This window comes from Hemiscyllium ocellatum, chromosome 10, assembly GCF_020745735.1.
Source record: "Hemiscyllium ocellatum isolate sHemOce1 chromosome 10, sHemOce1.pat.X.cur, whole genome shotgun sequence".
Lineage (NCBI taxonomy): Eukaryota > Metazoa > Chordata > Chondrichthyes > Orectolobiformes > Hemiscylliidae > Hemiscyllium > Hemiscyllium ocellatum.
The window spans coordinates 91,997,438-92,019,189 of NC_083410.1; the positions used below are offsets into that span (position 1 = coordinate 91,997,438).

The following is a 21,752-nucleotide window of genomic DNA, read 5'->3' on the forward strand; positions in this document are numbered from 1 at the left end:
TTCCAGGGAAAATACCTCGTCTATTTACTCTATCCATGCCTCTCATGATTTTATAAAACTCTATAAGGTCACCCTCTCAGGCTCCAACTTCCCAGGAAAAATATCCCCAGTCACTTCAGCTTTTTCCAAGAGCTCAACCCCTCCACCCTGCCAACATCCTTGTAAATATTTTCAAGTTTCACAACATCTTCCCGATAGCAGGGAGACCCAGAACTGCACACAGTATTCCAAAAGTGGACTAACCAATGTCCTGTAAAGCCGCAAGATGTCCTCCCAACTAATTTACTCAATGCACTGACTGATAAAGGCAAGCATACCATACATCTTCTTCACTATCCTGTTTACCTGGGACTCCACTTCCAAGGAATTGGAAACATACACTCCAAGGTCTCTTTGTTCAGCAACACTCCCCAGGACCTTACCATTAAATGAATAAGACCTGCCCTGATTTGGTTTTCCAAACTGCAGCACATCACGTTTCTCTGAATTAAACTCCATCTGCTACTCCTCAGCCCATTGGCTATTTTGATCAAGAACCTTTTGCAATCTGAGCTAACATGCTTCGCTGTCCACTGCACCTCCAATTCTGGCGTAATCTGCAGACTTACTAACCATACACTACATTCACACCCAAATCATTTACACAAATGATGAAAAGCAGTGGTCCCATAACCGATCCATGTGGCACACCGCTGGTCACATGCCTCCAGTCTGAAAAGCAAGCCTCCACCATCCCCCTCTGTCAGAGCAAAACGTGCCGGGCTCCTCAACAACCGATCCCACTGTCTGGAACCCGGGTATTCTCCCTGACCATCAGGTGTTGGAGACTCCTCGGAATCTGAGATGGACACAGTGGATGTTGCCTCCTTGATGTCTTTGCCCCCTGAAGCAGAGAATGAGCTTCTTCTGAGACTCTCTGGACACAAGAGGCAAAGCTACTGTGTGTTACCCGCTGTCCACCCGTGTCAGAGGCAGAGTTGGAGGAACCTGAATCAGTGCTAAAGACCCTTAGGAGGACCCACAAAAAATAGAACTGGCCTATGTCTTCGGACTCAGAGGGGAGGGTGTAGTGATTGTAACGAGGGCAGTCAGTTCGACACAGAGAATATGAGTTCCCTGATTGGGGCTGTCTATCTGGTCCAATCCGGGAACCCTGTCTGACAGACAAGAACAGGGGGGTCAGACATTCTGCTGACTCTGAGAGCTGGCTCTGAGGGAGCTGGATCAGTGTCAAGGACTCTCCATGTGTGAATAAAGGGTGACTTGGTGAAGGATTACCGGCCTCTGTGGAGCTATTTCAGGTGTGGTCTGATTTAAAAGGGTCATGACAGTTTGATCAATCATCCCTTATACTTATATTCTATTGATGTTTATGGTGGATCGATATTGTAATGGCTGTTTTGTGTGTTGCTCTGGATCCTTTTGTGATAGTTAGCATTAAGCCTTGTGTACCAGACCTCTTTCAGTTTGATCCTTATCTATTTGTCCTCCTCTAACTGAATGCACATTTCCTATATTTCTGTCCTCCCCATAATGCTCCACACTGTATGCACTCTACATCTTAGTTGGTCTGACCAGGATGGAAGGCAGCTTTTTAAATTACATCATTATGGAAATGGTCATATGAGAGGGGATGTGGTAAATCAAAATGGAAAATATGAGATAACAGAGGAAGGTAACAGCGTAGGAATAATAATCAGTGACTGACAGGCTAATGTTGAGATGGAAACCGTATGGTCTCGTCTCCACGTGTTCGTTGGAAGGAGAGATCAAACCGGCTAGAGTTTGGAGCAAAAACACCGTTTATTACAGAATCAAAACTGGTACACTATACAACGAATTCAAAAGCATGCAAATTCATTGGAGAAGGCGTTCTGTCTCTCCCTTCGGATCTGGTACAGTTATACTTCGCCCTTCCTCGAGTTCCCGGTCAGGTTCCCCTTGTTCGGCTCTTTCATTGGTCGGTTCACCTGTCTGTGAAGGGATTAGTGTCTCTATTGGCTGCCCCGAGATACCTGTCCCACTCCTGCTGTGCCGAACAATGGGTAGACATCCTGGGTTCGGCAGTTTCCGATCTTGTAAATTAAAAGTTTATTGTTGGAAGGGTTTCCTCATTGCTATGCGTCTGGCTGTCTGGGCGTTCACAATAGTTCTCCATAGTTGAATATACAGATATTATCATTTAACATAGGACCCGAATGAGTTTGATGTCAGCGGAGGCATTAGCAAGTACTTTATCAATCAAGTGTGGTATCGGTGCGATTTACACTATCCGATAGTTACCGGTTTCCTTTATTAACAATGAGAGTGTAATAGGATGATCTGAAACTGACGGACATGTTCTAATCCCCAGGAATGTGGCCCCAGGCAGGCAGTCCTGCAGTGGCTGGGTTTACTTTACATGGCTGTGTTTTAGCTGGTATCTGACAATGCCTGCTTTAATAATGGTGCTCCCCTCCCTAGCCCCAATGTAGGTACCCCGATAGCAGATTCTCCCCAACATTCCCTCCCTTGGCCTCGAAAGAGGCCACACCCCCTTATCCCGTAAGGAACGCAACCCCACGAGGCGACCAGTGTCCGGTGTTGCATCGACCAGACTCACTGGTTCTAAGGAGACAGTCATGTGGGGATGAAGGGTGCCCTGAAAACGCGCCGCTACACAATTAAGCAATAGATGGTCACAGCTGCATGCTAAGCTAAACTAATAGTTGAAGTAATTGAGGCAGTGTCTGCAGAAATAACGAAAAGCACAGCATTAGACAAGCATTGCAATAAGTCATTCAGAGCTGGCGAAATGTACGCGAGTGCGGTAGAATGAGTAAGCCATTTAGTAAACGGAAGTCTGTAGTCCAAAGAGCCGGCAAATGTAAGTAGGTGTTGTAAGTTTGGAAAGGGAGTACGAACAGCCTGGTACCAGCAGCTAGGTACCCGCTAGAGATGTGAAACCCAGTGTGAAACTGTAGTGTGCCTCGGTGGTCCCGTAGATCAGTATGCTCCAGAGAGCAGCAGTGCTGTCCAACCGTCCGACACGGATGCAAGCAGGCAGAAATCTCATCAAATGGAGACGAACGGAGGCCACGCGTTCCGATGTCAATGCGCGACTGTGCCTGTCTTAGGTTGTTCCTCGCCCGAGGGATCTTACCCGTCATTGGCTAACCAGTCGTGCTGCATTGAGTAATCGACGCCGACATCCGTTTCACCACCCCAAGGACAGGCGTGGGCAGCTCAGTAGCATGGTCAGTGGCCTCCGAGAGTGGCTGAGGCCAGTCAGGAATATTGGACAGTCCGCAAGGGCCGCTTGCGAGAACAGCAGTGTTTCGATTGCCAGGGCGCACAGTACATCTCACCCACCCGCTGTTATGGAAGGATCAATTCATATATCCCCAATTTAAACGGGCAAAATAAATAAGTGGGGGCTCTTTGGACAACCAGGCTTCATTTAGCGTACATGAAGATGAAAAGTTAGTCATGAGTACAACAGGATCAGACGAATTCGAAAGAAAGCCATTGAGGGAGCCGACACGCACCGGAGAGATAGCCTCTACTACGCCCGAACCCCGAGCTCATGCAACGGCGGTACTATAGCAATGAAGAAAAGAATTGGGAGGTCCCCACTCGCCCGCCCTTATCGCAACCAGCCGCAAGCAAGAAACCCGGTATCATGGCTCACGAACGGAAGTCACATTACAGCATGTATTGGATATGTCCCTGTCTGTTTGTAGGAGGTCACACGCAGGCTGTCGTGTTGTCGGAGTTGGTGGCAGCGGTGTCACCTGGTGGAGCTCAACGTATAGGGGTCCGGTTGAAAAGTAATGATACCTCATCACCTTTAAACCAGTGAGATAGGGCTTTAGGAATGCAGTGAAAAGGAGTCCCCCTATCCCCAGGGTGACATTTTGGTGGGGACAGTGAGGAACCATCTGACCACTATGGGGAAAAAAAGTATTGTGTTGAATACCATAATATAAGGAGACGTGATAGGGGTCTGTGGGGGCGGTAAGTCTGGGAGGCCGGAGCGGATGGGAGGCAGTCCTCAAATTCTCCAGTCAGTACTTCTGGATGTGAGGTCTGTGCTCATCTGGAACGTCGAGTGCATCCAGTAAGAGTGCGCTCGTCCTTTCGTGCAAGAGAACTCTCATTATGTCTTTAAAAGGAATTGACCATGCGTTCATGGCACACCATCTTCCTCTGTCACCCTAACCCGAACAGTAAAGAGTTTGATATTATTGAATGTGATGGAGGCTTCCCCGTAATTTAAATTTGGGTGACGGGAGTATCTGGTAGGGTTTGACCCCAACCACCCCGGACACCATCCCTTATGAGAATATACAACCTGTCCAGACGCTGTAGGTGTCCTCTGGGTAGTTGGTACCGTGGGTGCTTGGCAACCGGAGCACCCATACACCACATGCCCCTTCATGTTTCGAAGAGTCCCTCTAACCGTTCCCAGGCGTATCCACGCTATTAGCCACCAGAGTAGTTGATCCATCTGTAAAAATAAAAAGAAGAACCCCTCCTGCTGCCTCTACAACATTTCCCCCTTCTCAGGACAGGTTATCCCCGAAAGGGTGACCTCAGATCACCTCCGGCGCTGCCATGCGGGGTATGAACACGTAAACTTCCTTCTTTTCCATCCTACCAGACTTTTCCGTGTCCCCTCCGTGCAGCAATGTCAATGGGAATCCCTAACCAATCAGAACCCTCCAATGCTGAATGGGAGTCCCTCGTCCAATAGAAACACACACACACACCGCAGTTCGGCCAATGACGAAAAACCATTATAAACCACAAGAATTCGCACCTGCTTGAGAAATGCAAACACAGCTGCCGGCTGTGTAAACATTAAGCCACTTGAAGGTTAATGATCCGAAACCATAGCAATTTCACGACTTACAGGCAGACAGACAGACAGCTGAGTAAATAGCAGCCACTTTTGAAACTGACAAGAGTTACCTGCAGGGAAGCGAATCTAAAGCTGTCGTAACAATTTTGAGAGAGTGCAGATGTTTTATTTGGTAGCAGAATTAGTGGAATATGATGGCTGAGACAACGTGTACTGTGAAATGAGTACCACAGCCTGGGATGGGGTAAAAAAAAGGGAAAAAAATTCCTGCTTGTCTCAAAGGAGTGGGGTCTTGAAGCTGGCCAGTAGCCCTCATAACAGACATTCATCCCTGGAAAACAAAAGTCACTCTCAGCTGGCCACTGAGATTCTCTCCACCCGATGGCCGTGAAATCTTCGAACACTGAATCCCAGTTACAGCTTTTAAGATGTGCACATTTTCTTTTGAGATTTTCAGTGATTATTTTAACAGTGTGGAGTTTGTAACTGCCTTCGCACTATTCCCGGATTAATTGCAAATGAAGCCTATTAAAGTAAAATCAAAGCACTAGAATTTCTCAGCAAGTTAGGTGGCAAGGGAAAACAGATCAAGCCGCAACAAAACCCGGTTCTACTCAAGCAGGGCAGAGGAGCAAGTCCCTTAGCACTCGTTTCCCCTCCGAAGACACCTCCCCGGCAGGCCCCCCGTTCCTGATGCTGTCTGCAGCTCGCAAATCTAGCCATGTTGAACAAAAAACAGAGCCTGCGTGTCTGTCTGTTCCCCTCTCTCTCTCTGCCGCTCTTACTGCAAGCTGCTGTTAAAAGTAAACTTCAGCTGTCCCCTTTATACTGCTTCCATGCAAAGATGAAAAAGGACTATCCAGAAACGTGGTTCAACAATATACTTGTCTAACTACTCTTATCCATTCACTCACACAATTTCAGTAAAATCGTAGCCTAAAACCGGCTTCTATAATCCCGGACCAAATCGGCATGTACGAAAACATGTTGTTACTTGCTGTTTTGTAGTAAAAAGTAGATTACAACCTGTCGAAAAAGATGTAATTAGAAGCATGATTCATATTAACCTAATAATTAATAAACAACTTCCCACCCGGTGATATAATTCCAACATCACAACCGGAACGGCTCTCCCTTCATTTATCAGGGCATTCCCGACTGAAATCCCTTAGCCTTTCACAATAGCAGCATCCTGACTGTGGAGACTGTCGGTACAGCCCCTGTTGCTCAAAACCTGTAACCAATGCTGCTCCTTGGTTCACCGTATCCCCGTTCCTCTTTGCCCAACATGCTGTTTCTTGCTGCCCAGTGCAAGCCCAGCAATTGCAGGGTTTACCTCGTTTCGTTCGACCAGTCGGGTGTCTGGTCCGATCCCGTGCCCCCCAGTCTCTGAGCAGTTACAGACAAAATGTCCGATGCCATTACAATCCCTGCATTGAACTCCCATCTCCTTGACGCAGTCGCGGGCAAAATGCCCTGTTTCCTTGCAAATCCAGCACGATTTCCCTCCCTCCTTATCGCAGCTGTAAGCAAAATGCCCGATTTCTCTACACTTCCAACAACGCCCGGCTAATTGACCTCCCCTTTCCCCCCTTGGTGTCCCTGTGGGCGGCCGTGTTGGTTGACCGCGGGCAGGCATGTCGGAGCGATCACGGCCTGCCCTGTCGGGGGAAGGCGAGAGCCCCCCCAGGCCACCCTGGGATGTTCAGCTCTGAGGGTTACGTTGTGCAATAGTAGGTGACCTGTTAGGGTCACAGTGCCGCCAAGACTGAGTCGCCAACAGGGCACCTCGGAACGTACCGTTCTGGGACGGCGCAATCTCTCCGATCCAAAATCTGCATTCTCCATTATGCCTTTCCCGTCACTCCCTATACCTATCTTTCCCTCTGTCCCTCTTCCTTTCTCCTACACTGTTTCACCCCGTCCCTATTTCTGTGCCGTTCTTACCACAAGCTACTGTCAAAAATGAAACTTGAAATGTCCTCAATATATTGCTGTTACGTAAGGATAAGAGATAAGTTAGATTCGATAGTAAGGCAGCCTTTACTTATGGGAGGGCAGAAGTTATCAACCTTAAAAGAAGTTATTGTAAGATTGTAGAAAACCACATTTAAAACAGTCCCGAATCGTAAAATCCAAGGAACAAACTTACACAGTCGAATAGCTGTAAAACAGCTCCTGCTCGCTGAGCCACTGTCCACGCTCTCTCTCTTTTTCACACAGGCTGCTGGTACAGGTCTGCTGCTACTCGCACCTCCGCTGCCGTCGCGAGTCAGCAATCCCAATCCTGAAAGTAAGTTTCTTATCCCGATCCGTACCTCTTGTAATCTATCCCGTATCTGCTTCCCTGCCGTTCTCAACGTCCGTTAAATTCACAGCACTCGCTCTCTCTCTCACACTGGACCGGCCCCTCGCACACTGCTTGTCTGCACCCAGCTCATCCCACTCATACCATCGGTGACTCTGTATCCCCGTTCCCGCCTACTTCTGTCCCCTTAGGATGCTAGCAGCGAGTGTGTCTATCGATAGTTGTCAGAGTTAAAGTGCTTATTAAAAAGAGAAAGGATCCAATCAGTCAAGTGCGGTCAGCGCTGTATTAATTAATTTCAAAAAGCGTCCAGGCTCCGTAAGCCACGCTGTACCTTAACTCAGACCCAGGGTTTTTTCCCCACTAGCGCGTCGGGCCCGACAAAATCCCCCATTCAGAAGAAAATTACTGCAGTACTGGACGTCTCGCGTGTCAGAGCCTTCGTTACCTCTGAAGACAGTCCATCAGGGCACCTTGTTACCTTCGAAAATTGGCCGTCAGAGCACTTTGTCACCTCTGAAAATTGGGCTGCCGGAACCACTTGTGACCTCCGGGAAGAACACACTTTAACTCAACTCAAAAACTGCGTTCAGGATCCAAAATTCACGTATTAACTCAACTCAAAAACTTCATCCAGGATCCAAAATTCACGTATTAACTCAACTCAAAAACTGCGTCCAGGATCCGAAATCCACGCATTAACTCAACTCAAAAAACTCGTCCAGGATCCAAAATTCACGTATTAACTCAACTCAAAAACTTCATCCAGGATCCAAAATTCACGTAATAACTCAACTCAATAACTGCGTCTAGGATCCAAAATTCACGTATTAACTCAATTCAAAAACTGCATTAACTTAAGGCTAGCCATGGATCAATTAGTCACTTCAGTACCGCGAAAACAGGCAGGTATTAGTGGAGAAGTGAGAAAATAGCTTACCAGCATGGATTCTGCAACGTTGCTGCCAAACTGATTTAAAAGTACTGTTTGTGTTGGTGAGGATCAGGGAGCAGACAAAGACTGACTAACTGAAAAATTTACCTACTGGAAGTCTTTGCTTTAACAGGCGCTTCCTCACCTTTTAAAAGTTCGGCCGAAAGTTTGTCTGCCCTCCGGTCCACCAACGTGGCCAACTTGCGGTCGTCTCTTTCCCTTCCCACGGTCAGGCTCACCATCTGTTGAGACGGAAACCGTATGGTCTCGTCTCCACGTGTTCGTTGGAAGGAGAGATCAAACCGGCTAGAGTTTGGAGCAAAAACACCGTTTATTACAGAATCAAGACTGGCAAACTGTACAACGAATTCAAAAGCATGCAATTCGTTGGAGAAGGCGTTCTGTCTCTTCCTTCGGATCTGGTGCAGTTATACTTCGCGCTTCCTCGAGTTCCCGGTCAGGTTCCCCTTGTTCGGCTCTTTCATTGGTCGGTTCACCTGTCTGTGAATGGATTAGTGTCTCTATTGGCTGCCCCAAGATACCTGTCCAACTCCTGCTGTGCCGAACAATGGGTAGACATCCTGGGTTCGGCAGTTTCCGATCTTGTAAATTAAAGTTTATTGTTTGGAAGGGTTTCCTCATTGCCATGCGTCTGGCTGTCTGGGCGTTCACAATAGTTCTCCATAGTTGAATATACAGATATTATCATTTAACATAGGACCCGAATGAGTTTGATGTCAGCGGAGGCATTAGCAAGTACTTTATCAAATCAAGTGTAGTATCGGTGCGATTTACACTATCCGATAGTTACCGGTTTCCTTTATTAACAATGAGAGTGTAACAGGATGATCTGAAACTGACGGACATGTTCTAATCCCCCAGGAATGTGGCCCCAGGCAGACAGTCCTGCAGTGGCTGGGTTTACTTTACGTGGCTGTGTTTTAGCTGGTATCTGACAGTGTCTGCTTTAATAATGGTGCTCCCCTCCCTAGCCCCAATGTAGGTACCCCGATAGCAGATTCTCCCCAACACCGTATTTGAGGAGAAATTGACATCGAAATTGAATTACCTGTAATATTTCGTGTGGCCATTTGATTGAACAGTTAGTATATTTACGTTGAGGTAAACAAATTTAAAAAGTATAATAATTGGACAGAATAACAGATAGATTTTACAGTATTTGAGGTATATAATTTCGCCTTTCTATTGAGACAGACAGTTAAAACAATGTTTGCTGTACTTGGAATTCACTGGTTAATACCAGATAAGTGGAAATCAGATTGGAACCAATCTGACTGTGTTCCTCATAAAGAAACTGCAGAGCTGTTGTGGTACAGTGGTAGTGTCCCTACCTCTGAGCCAGGATGCCCAGGTTCAGGGCCTACTTTGCTCCAGAGGATGTGCCATACCATCTGTGAACAGGTTGTTTGGGAGAGAAACTGCGATGTCAGGGATTGAACATTAACAGGCAATAAGCTGGAAGCTGCTGCTTGATTCGATGGGAAATACTGTGAGCTTGTAGCTGGTTCAACACTCGTAACATGTTTGACCCTCAAAGACTCTCCACAACATCATTATTTCCAAGCTCTGCAATTTTACAGAATTGGGTGAGTTCTAATCAGAGTGGGAATGGAGAATTTGATGATGATTGGAATGTGCTGGTGAGGAGGAGAGATTCTCCACAATCAGCTCGAGGGAAGCAGACAGCCACAGAATGAACATTCCGGGATCTCAATCATCATTAACCAGCTTTGTCATATTTATCCCGAGAGAGATTTTCCAAATCAGTTGGATGGCAGGCTCAGCTCCAAGCTGGAGCCTGAACCAGCGGCACTATGTGAGAGACCTTCAGGATGTTTCTGAATCCAAGGGGCCCTGGGTTTACAGGAAAAGCCTCCAGCTGCTTGAGCTCACGTTGAAAGGCAGCTGGATTCATTCAGGGCAGGCAGGGAGAGCAGGTCACAACAACAACTGGGTGTTCCCTCTAATAGGGGCAAAAGGCTGTAACCCTCTGGGAATATTGCTGTCTAATTGATATCCCACTCCTGCCAATCAGAATATTCATGCTCCATCTGTGATTCCTGTCTATTACTCAAGCCTCTGTCTAATCTGAATATCCCTCAGACTCCAATAGCCTTTAACTTGTTTATTAATCTTTTGTGTGGCACCTTATTCAATGTCTTTTGGAAATCCATTATTTTCCATCTACTGGCTCCTGTTGATCTACACTAGAAATCACTTCCTCAATAAATTCTGACTGAAAGAACATTGAAAGACAATGTAAAATCAGGGGTACAATTCTAAAAGGGCTGCAGGAGCAGAGGGAGCTGGGTGTATATGTACACAGATCATTGAAAGTAATAGAGCAAAATAGGAAAGGTTTAGAGGGATATGGGCCAAATGCAGCAAAGTGGGGCGAGTGTAGTTTGGATAAATTGGTTGGCATGGATGAGTTGGACTGAAGGGTCTGTTTCCATGATGTCAGACTCTATGACTCTGTGAGTATCGATAAGGGTGATGGTACATTAAAGGAGTACAGTCCCAAACCTAGTATCTGGAGGCAGAGCCCTACACTCTGAACTGAAGGAGCACAATAGAAATTCTGGATTGGTTCATCAAAAGGACTAACAAGCAATTGCACTCCTGGTAAGGTCAGTGCGGAATGATATACTGTAGACCCAGTACCCGGGGAAGAGACATCATGCAGAGAATGGAGAACTTTCTGCTGGGGGGAGGGGTCAGAGAAGAAGAGGCAGAAGGTCCATGGTGGAACCAATAACTTTGGGATGATGAGGATGAGATTCTCCAATAGGAGTTTAAGGAATGAGAGGGAGAAAAAGTTACAAAAACTTCAAAGATTGAACGTTTTGAATTATTCCCACTGCCCTGCATTATTAACAGTAAAAATGGAACCGTATGAGATGAGAAAATGTCGTTGGAAAGATAGTGCAAGAGGGAGAGCTTCAACTTCCTGGTCCAGTTCAGTGACTGTAAGGACCTGTTCAAGATGGATGAAGGTTCTGGTTATCTATATCCTGATGGAATGGTTACCTGGTGCTGTGGGGAAGGGCTTAAACTATTTTAACACATGGCTGGAGATGAGAATGTAATCCTCACAAAAAGTAAAAGAGAAGCAAGGTACAGAGCAGCCTGGGACAGACAGGGTTAGGAATCATGCAACATGAATTAGGATCAGAGAAAATGTGAAGCAATCCCTGTGAGCTCTGGACTGTTTGTATGTAAAGAATATTGGTGAGCTGTGGGGAGAAACAGCCACATGAGACTGCGGTGTTGTGGAACTAATTGAGACCTGACTCAAAGACTGGGATCAAGAATGTTCTGTCATTCTGGGTGTAAGGTATTCAGGAAAGATAAGGAAAGGAAAAAAAAGATTGGATTCAGTAAAGTATTACAGCACCAAAGGGACAGAACATGTTGATGCACCAATCTTTGTTCAGGTAGGAGACTTTAACAAAACATCCAATGAAGATGGAGTCCTGGAGTCATCAGTGAAGTGAAGAACAGCACAACAACACCTCCACTTCCTCAGGAGACTGAGGAAATTCAGCATGTCCATAAAGACTCAACAACTTTTATAGATGCACCATAGAAAGCCTTCTATCCAGATACACCACAGCTTGGGATGGCAACTACACTGTAAGAAATGACAGGGAGTTGTGAACACAGCCCCGCCATCACACAAACCAACCTTCCATCCATTGACTCCATCTACACTTCTCACTGCCTCGGGAAGGTAGCTACATCATCAAAAACCCCTCCCCCACACACCCCAGTTATAATCTCCACCAACCAACATAATCAAAGACCCCTCCCCACCACACCCTGGTTATAAACTCCTCCAATCTCTTCTGTTAGGTGGAAGGTACAAAAGATTAAACACACACACCAACAGATTCAAGAACAGCTTCTTCCCCACTGTTATCAGGGTTTTGAATGGACTTCTCAAATTTTACATTTAATGTTGATCTCGCTCTTTGTTCACCTTCTCTGCAGCTGTACCATTGTGTTGTTGGCTCTGTTCTATTACCCTAATGCACATTGTATGGTATGATCTGTCTGGATTGCGCGCAACACAAAATGTATCACTTTATTGAGGTACATGTCTCAATATTAATTCAAATCAAAAAGCCAGGCAGTATTTTTTTGAGAACAATGATTTAACTTCAGGTGCAATACTAGCTGGAGGTTTGGATGGAGGTGGTACCTCTGTCCCTGGTTGAAGTGTCACACCTTCAGCTGCCTTTACATGGCAGAGTGACCATCCCAAAGTGACGTTACAGCTATCTCAGAGCAAGTCTCATTTCAGACAGCTGCCAGTCACTTTCTAGTCCCAGCTATACCAAACTGAGATCCCTCTGCTCTTTCTCACTCTGCAGACATTTTATTTCCTCACTGTGTTCACTACATTGACAATCCCCTGTTCTCTGTACTGCCCCCCCCCCCCCCCCCTCTCGCAACTCATCCCCTGAAACTCTCAGTGTGACTCTGGGCACATTCCTACTCTCAGCACAACTTGTGTTTGTTTCTGTAAAAGCCCCCTCTTGTGGCCATTTGTATATGTACATCAGCAAATTAGAATAATCCAGGTCAGATGGACATTTGAACTCCATGTGTCTGCAGGTTCCACACAAAGATCACTGTCTGGCAACGAGGTGGGATCGAGGATTCCCCAACCAGACAAACCTGGATTGGGAAAAAGTTCCATAAAAAACAAAGTGCACATTTCAAAGTAAACTGCAACCTTAAGAGAAAGGCTGTTTGTGAATGTTGGAGGACCACTCCCTTCGTGAATCCCTCGTCAGGTCCGCACCCCCCACCAACCCAACCTCCACTCCCGGCACCTTCCCCTGCAACCGCAGGAAATGTAAAACTTGCGCCCACACCTCCTCCCTCACTTCCCTCCAAGGCCCCAAGGGATCCTTCCATATCCGCCACAAGTTCACCTGTACCTCCACACACATCATCTATTTCATCCGCTGAAACCAATGTGGCCTCCTCTATATTGGGGAGATGGGCCGCTTACTTGTGGAACGCTTCAGAGAACACCTCTGGGACGCCCGGACCAACCAACCCAACCACCCCGTGGCTCAACACTTTAACTCTCCCTCCCACTCCACCGAGGACATGCAGGTCCTTGGACTCCTCCACCGGCAGAACATAACAACATGACGGCTGGAGGAGGAGCGCCTCATCTTCCGCCTGGGAACCCTCCAACCACAAGGAATGAACTCAGATTTCTCCAGTTTCCTCATTTCCCCTCCCCCCACCTTGTCTCAGTTGGTTCCCTCAACTCAGCACCGCCCTCCTAACCTACAATCTTCTTCCTGACCTCTCCGCCCCCACCCCACTCTGGCCTATCACCCTCACCTTGACCTCCTTCCACCTATCACATCTCCATCGCCCCTCCCCCAAGTCTCTCATCCATACCTTTTATCTTAGCCTGCTTGGCACACTCTCCTCATTCCTGATGAAGGGCTTATGCCCGAAACGTCGAATTTCCTATTCCTTGGATGCTGCCTAACCTGCTGTGCTTTAACTAGCAACACATTTTCAGCTCAGGATTGACCTGACAAGATGGTTGCATCAGCAGGTATTATGGGATGGCTAAGAGGGTGCAATCATGACAGAGAATCATTTGGTGAGAACGTGGACTGGATCCAGATGTGATTCACTGCTAATAGAAATCCTGCGGATCCAGATGTGAATCAGGTTGGGTGGAGGTGGAGAAGAACAATGTTTTTAATAGAACAAGGGCCTGAAACATCCAAAACGCTCGAGAGTTTGTTCACCTCGGACAAGCCAAAATACAAACTGCTGTCAGTTTGTGTAAACTTCAGCAGCGTTGCAGTCATAAGCCGTTGGAGATTGCTGCAAGTTATCAGATTGGATCAAGGGCTCAGTTACGCACTAAAGATGTTGGAAATTTTAAATACCAAACCATGCAGGTAATACTGTCACTCACAATGCAGTCTCTTGTGTATTGGTGAGACCGAGCACAGACTGAGTGCCTGTTTTGCAGAATCTCCCCTCTGTTTATACGAATGACCCCAAGCTTCCAGTTGCTTGCCATTTCAGTAAACGATCTTGCTCCCACACTGACATTTCTGTCCGTAGCCTGCTCCCATGTTCTAACGAAGCCCATTGCAAGTTTAAGGATCAACATCTTATTTTCCGCTAAGGCAGTTTACAGCTTCTCGGACTCCATGCAGAGTTCCCCAATCTCCATTTGTCCTCTATTCTTCTCACATCCCCCAGCTGTGTCTTGTTGGCTTGCTCTCAACACAGTGGACTCATTTTCTCTTTTCCACGATGTACATTAACACTTGTTTTACATCTCTATCACTCCTTTACCACTGTGTAGGGGCCGAGAGCAAAAGACAAAGACAATCTGTTCTGCTCACTCCTCCTCCCATTCTGTCAGCATTTCCAGCTACTTTCCATTCTGAAGAAGAATCATATCAGATTTCAAACATTAAATTAGTTTCTCTCATCACAGATGCCACCAAATCTTCTCAGTTGAATCTGTTTCTCTCTGATAACAGTAGTTAATAAAAGCAGAGGTACAACAATGTGGTGTTACTATGACATCAGTTCTGAAGAGCCAAACCAGACTCGAAATGTTAACTCTGTTTCTCTCTCCCCAGATTTAGCCAGAACTGCTGAGTCTCTCCAGCATTCTGTGTTTGTTTCAGATTTTAAGCAGCTGCAGGATTTTGCCGTTATTGAAAGAAATGTCAGCTGTTATTGAATCACCAACTAGCAAATGTTTAAATTTATCATCATGCTCTTCAAACATCGATTTCCAGAAAGCCAGCTGTATTGTTTACTCAAACGTCTCGAATAAGGTTTTGATTGCTGGACCCATATTTAGTGCAGTCAGTCAACAAAACAGGACAACAAAGAGAGAGAGAGAGCGTGACAGTCTTGACAGGGGGAGAATGATAGACAGGAGATTGAAGTGGCTACCAGGAAGGATAATGGAAATATGTGGTTTACATAGATATTTGGTCAACTCGTCTTGCCATGGAAATGTCAGGTTTCTATAAATAGATCATGTTTGCCTTCCATCAGGTCACAAATAAAAGGAAGTTGAGCAGAACCAAATTAATGTGTTGAATTGGATTGTTGGGATCATAGTTACTCCAACTGCAAGTTGCCCCAGAGCCTGGAGCAGATTGGAGTCAGTCAGACAGTCACATCTGATGAAGTGGAAGTTTCAGGAGACAGTCAAGGCCAAGTCAGTCCTTGTTGGAGAAACCGTCTCAGAATCAGGTTCAACTGGGCCAAGGAACTCCCCCCTAATTCAGAAAGTTTGGATTCAAGAAAAATATTATTCTCTTAGAAACAGAAATCCCATGGTTCAGTCAGATTTGTGAATAAATAAAAGAGCTCTGTGTTGGACGGAATGTTCATGACTTTTTAATGAAGTCAGGGTCAGTAAACTTTTTAAGATCAACAAAGGGTCAGTCATTAGCAATTATGAAAGAAAATAAGCGCAATCTATTAAACACTGAGGAACTGAGAACAATCACCATCATGAGGGAAACAGTCCTGAGCAAAATATTGGGATTGAAAACAGACAATTCCCCAGGGCCTGAGGGGGGTCCTGCTCAGGTCTTATAGGAAGTGAGAGCAGAGATAGTGGATCCACTGGGTATAACTTTTCAAAACTCCCTGGATACAGGGAAGGTTTCAGTGGATTGTAAAATGCTATTGGAGCACCCTTATTCAAAACAGGAGGGAGGCAGAAAGCAGGAAAGTATGGACCAGTTAGTTTAATATATGCTGTTGGGTAATTGTTAGAATCCATTATAAAGGAAGTAATAACAGGACATGTGGAAAGTTGAAATACAATCTATTCCAGTCAGCATGGTTTTATGAAGAGTAAACTATGTTTGACTAATTTGCTCGAGTTCTTTGAAAATGTAACAGGCAAAGTGGAGAATGGGAACGCTGTAGATACCTGGACTTCCAGAAAGCAGTGCCACAGAAAAGGTTATCACACAAGGTAAGATCACATGGGGTTAGGGGTAATTTAGTCACTGACACAGAGGATCGGCTAACCAACAGAAAGCTGAGAGTCCAGAATAGATTAGATTCCCTACAGTGTGGAAACAGGCCCTTCGGCCCAACAAGTCCACACCAACCCTCGGAAGAGTAACCCACCCAGACCCATTTCACTCCGACTAATACACCTAACAATTTAGCATGGCCAATTCTCCTGACTGGCATACATTTGGACAGTGGGAGGAAACCCACACAGTCACAGGGAGAATGTGCAAACTCCACACAGACAATCACCTGAGGCTGGACTTGAACCTGGGACCCTGGTGCTATGAGGCAGCAGTGCCACCCCATGTGAGATTAACCAACTTGTATAGAAGAATAGAAAGTTAGCCTATTATCTAAATGGAAAGAAACTTCAGACTGATTCAGTGCAGAGGGATCTGTGTGTCCTTGTGCATAAATCTCAAGGAACTAATTTGTGGTACAGCGGGTAATAAGGAAGGCAAATGAAATTTTGGCATTTATTGCTAAAGGTATAGAATATCAAAGTTGTGAGATGTTGCTGCAAATGTACAAGGTATTAGTGAGTCTGCACATGGAGTATTGTTTAAGTTGTGGTGCTCTTACTTGAGGAGGGATATAGTTGTATTGGAGGCAGTTCAGAGGTGTTTAACCAGATTGGTTCCAAAGATGAGGGGGTTTGTCTTCTGAAGACAGATTGAACAATTTAAACCAACATGCTGTGGAGGTTTGAAGAATGAGACAAGATCGAATTGTTGTAGATAAGATCCTAAAGAGGATTTAGGTGTAGACATTTCACCTTGTGGGGAAATCCAGAACATGAGGTTTTGGATAAGGGGTAGCAGATTTAAATCAGAGATAATGATAAATTATTCCTCTCAACGAGTCGTGTATCTGTGAAATCCACTATGGAAGGCTGGATACTGATTTAAGGAGGAGACAGACACATTTTGAATTGGTAATGGGGTGAAGGGTTACAGGGAGTGATCAGGAATGTGTAGTTGAGTCTGAGATGAGAGCAGCCATGATGGTATTAAATGGCGGAGCAGGCTCCAGGGGCTGCATTGTCTACTCCTGCTCCAGGCTCTTATGTTCTTAGTGCCCTCTTGTGGCCATTTGTGGATGTACAGATCGGGCTCAGTCACTCTCCTGATTGGTTTGAGAATGCAAAATACAAACATAAATGTCTTCTTCATTTCTTGTGACATTCACTTGGTGACTTCTTTCAATTCTTGGTATCGTGTTCACTCACATCTGCCTTTTAGTGCTGCAGTCTCTCATGGTGAACACTAAATTTTCTCTCCCCCATTTCTCCTTTCCTGTTTCCCTTTCCCTCTGTGACTATATCCCCCTTTTGGAATGCACTGTCTGTGCTTGGAGACGGTGGTCAATGTTTTACACTGACCCTCAGTGTCAGGTCGAAGAGTGAATTCGAAGCCCGACCCTGCTGCAGTGACCCTGGGGCTGCTGGGTTTACCACAGGCTGCCTCTTCATTAGCCGCCGGTAAGTTCTTCATCCCCAAAATGGAGCTAATGGCTTCCTGATTCTACCCAATGGACCAGGGGCTGATGGCTCTGACCCCACAGCAGTGGCCCAGGGAGAGGGGGAGGGGGTAGACCCTGAGGGTATGTCAAATTGGAGCATCCCTCAGACAATTGAGACAGCATTCGACTTGAGGAGGTTAAGGAGGGGTGTATGCTCCATGGAACGGAGCAGAAACACCACTGGGAGGGTTAGTTGGAGACCTCTCCTGTTTGGACCAAGGTACCTCCAGCACTGATACCCTTCCAACCACCCCCACCAAAAGTTACCACAAGCAAGCTTATTCTCTGAAGCAGGTGGGTGCTCACAACATGGTCAGCAGTTGCCTCATGGTCTGGAAAATGGCAGCTTGTCACGAGATCACAAGATTAGGAGCTAAATTAGGCCATTCAGCCCATTGAGTCTGCTCCACCATTGCACCGTGGTCCTTACACTGGTTTGTAACGGTTGCCTTCATTGTACAAATAGATACCTGTCTCCATGGTGATGGTAGCTGGTCTGAAACCAGTCAGTAGGAAACGTCGATGGTGACAACACAATGCAGCAACTTCCTACTTTACAAGCCTCACAACCTCCACTCCCACCAGCTAGGAGCAGTGTAATGTCTCGTGATGAGTGAAGTAAGGGGAGAATGTGGCTAACTCTGTGGACACCTGTCTTCAGAGATAACAGTGCCATCAAGAAATTGTCAAGAGTTTGGCTTCTATTCTGGCCAATCAGAAATTGGCTTTGTCTCCTTTTTATTTGATGTGGGGAGTTGAGTGTGTGGCGCCATCTAAAGGACAGTGAGAAGCAGCTGATAGACACAAGGTTTCTGTCCGGCTTTCACTCAGGTTTGAGCAGGACATCAGGAGCTGTCCTTCCCAATCATGTGACCATCCTTCACTGAGCATGGAATGACTGAGCCAGGAGCTGTCAGATTCAGGAAGTAAATCATTCAAAGGTTTGTCTTCTGCCAGCCATCTTACAGACCCAGTGGGAGGAGCTCTGTGGAAATATTATCCCAGCCCCACCCTTTTCTGTTTCTCTCTGAGCTTGCTGTTCCTTTATCACCCTCACCATCAATATCTCCCTCCTGTAACACTGTTCCCAACTCGTTTTATTCTCTCTCTTTCGAACTATTTCCTCCCAATCCATCTCTCTCCCTTAACTCTGATTTCACTTCCGCAGTTTCCTGTAAGGTCTCAGAACCTTCCCACACATCACCCTCTTTCTTCCATCTCTCCTCTCTTTTGCTCAAGTTCTGTCTTCCAGTTTGTACATTCCCAATTACCTGACCCCGGGGCTCCCCATAAAATATTTTCATTTTGTTTTCATCTTTCATTTTGTTGTCAGGAAGCACATTCCATCCCTTCAGTGGACGTTGGGTTAAATCTACAGCTCAGAGAAGATTGTACCTAATCAGCACTTCAGACCGAAACCTGCAGCTGTCAGTGTTAGCGCCGACAGGAAGGACTGCAACAGGAAAACCATCAATTTGACTGAAAACCACAGGCCAAACATACACTTTCAAACAGGGATTTTTATTTACACACCAGATTTTTAAACATCTTTTGGTCAAAATAACCTCCATTCTCTTTTATATGAGTTGCTTTCCTTCTCTCAAGCTCTCGTGGTGATCAAGGCACATTTTGTTTGTGAGACTCTATCAGACAGAGATGGGGGCAGGCTTGGGATGATAGGGATGTAGCTCAAACGTGGGGAGATATATGGGCTTGTGAAATACAGATTAAAACATTCACCTGCAGGAGAGGGACTTGTAACTTTGAAAATAAATGGGAGTTCTCTCTTGTTGTTAGAGTTAGCCCAGGAGAAGTCTGTACACTTTGATAAATCAGAACTCTCTATATAAAATATGCAGACGTCCTTATAACCTGGCCTGTCTTCAGGGTTTATAGTCACTCTGCTTTTGATAATGACCACCTTCCTCTCTGAGTAGTGGCTAATGTCAACCTTTCATGTAGCAATAGTCAGAGATTAAACACACTGAGCCTCTCTTCCTGCCCGTCTGAATGTCACCACAGTGTTTCATGCCCATTACTATATTGTGCCATTAATGCTGCTGGAAGACACAGTCACAGAATGATATGGCACATAAACAGACCCTTCAGTCCAACTGATCTGTGCTGAGCAAATGTCCCAAAGTGTAATGTATTCATCACAGATATTTTCTTCTATGATCACCAATTGCAGCTGGTTCCCTGAAAAATCTAGGAACTGCTTCAACTTGGAAAAGGTTCTTATTTCACATTTAGTCACATGAGGTAATTTTAGTTTGGTATGATCAGTCTTCATACCCAATTCTACACACACACACACACACACCCATACAGGCTCTCTGTGACACACATATACAAACATACACACACACACACACACACACACACACAAACACACGCACACACACACGCACATAGACACGCACACAGACTGGGGTTAGGATTATTTTCGCTGGAGTTCAGGCGAATGAAGGGGATCTCACAGGGATTTATAAAATTCTAACAGGACTAGACAGGGCAGGTGCAGGGAGGATGCTCCTGATGGTGGGTACATCCAGAACCAGGGCACAGTCTGAGGATTCGGGGTGGACCATTTAGAACGGAGATGAGGAGACATTTGTTCACCCAAAGAGTGGTGGGCCTGTGGAATTCATTCCCTCAGGAAGTAGATAATGCCAAAATATTGCATATATTCCAGAGGCAGCTAGATGTACCACTCGGAGCGAATGGGATCAAAGGTTATGGAGAGAAAGCAGGATTGGACTATTGAGTTGGACAATCAGCCATGATCGTGATGAATGGTAAAGCAGGCTCGATGGCCCAAACGGCGACCTCCTGTTCCTATCTCCGACGTTTCTATGTTTACCCCTCAATAACCTTTGATTTAGCTTTTCCAACTTTCTTTGGGATTGTCGATGTGTGCAGCTGGAATCTCTTTAGTGTTTAAATCTAACACGATGCTCATGACAGACGGCTAACTAACTGGCACGCAGTTTTCTGCCTCCCTCCCTTCGTGAATAAAATGATATTTGCTCATTTTAATATTGAGTACCATTCACTTTCCAGTCTGATGGAACCTTCCTGAATGCAGGAATCTTGGAAAATTAACCCCAATGTATCCTCCCTCTTCAGCAACCGCTTGTAAAACCCAATGGTGATGTCCATCTGGACCCAGAGACTTGTCAGCCCATAGCACCAACAGTTTGCTCAGAATATGGCATGTATTATTGTAATGTTGCCAATACAAACACAGACAGAGAGTCAATGCACAAGGTTTGTAGATGGGAAGGACAAAAATGTCAGAAACATATTTCTGGCACCAGTCCAGATCACAGATATCAATGTGTTGCTTCCTTTCAAATCCTTCCTGTCTTCGTTAATGATGCAATCTATGCCAATTCTCAGTGATCCTTTGAAGATTAAACCCTTCAGTACTTTTCAAGACTTTTCTTCCCATTTCCCTTTCAACAGGGGATTGGCCGAGAGATGAGCTCACAGCAGATTGGCAGAGAGAGGAGCTCACAGGGGATTGGACGAGAGAGGTGCTCACAGGGGATTGGCAGAGAGAGGAGCTCACAGGGGATTGGCAGAGAGAGGAGTTCACAGGGGATTGGCAGAGGGAGGAACGCCGAGATATTTCATTCTCTGTCTCTTTGCAAAGAACTGACGTCCCAGCACTGGATCATTGCAGTACTCCATCATTCACAACCTACCAACTTAATAAAAACCTACTCTTTTCTCGTTGTCCATTTCAATGTATTTTGGTCCTTGGCTGAATGGCATATTTTGTTTGGTAACGCCTCTGAAGTGCTTTGAGAGGTTTTATTAGACTATAGGCAAAAAAAACATTGTTGTTGTATTAAAACTGCCTCAATCCACAGTGACAACCTATCATCGGAGCCCTTAACCCCACCCTCTCCTATATTTCATTATTAATGTCACTGTTCCTTATCAGGGAATCCCTGTAGTGTGGAAGGGTCCATCAAGTCTACACCAACGCTCCAAAGAGCATCTCAGCCAATCCCTGTAGCCTCTATTTTCCAAGGCTAATCCACCTAATTTACCCATCCCTCAAC

General features: G+C 45.8%; 1 long non-coding RNA gene across 1 annotated transcript; it reads right to left on the reverse strand.

Annotated features, from left to right (window-relative positions):
* Positions 1–1,784: 1,784 nt before the first annotated feature.
* On the reverse strand, positions 1,785–7,772 carry LOC132819851 (uncharacterized). Its single transcript, XR_009645129.1, has 2 exons — positions 6,644–7,772; positions 1,785–5,869 (listed from the first exon to the last, which is right to left on the reverse strand). It is a non-coding gene; the product is annotated as an uncharacterized LOC132819851 (long non-coding RNA).
* Positions 7,773–21,752: the final 13,980 nt, after the last annotated feature.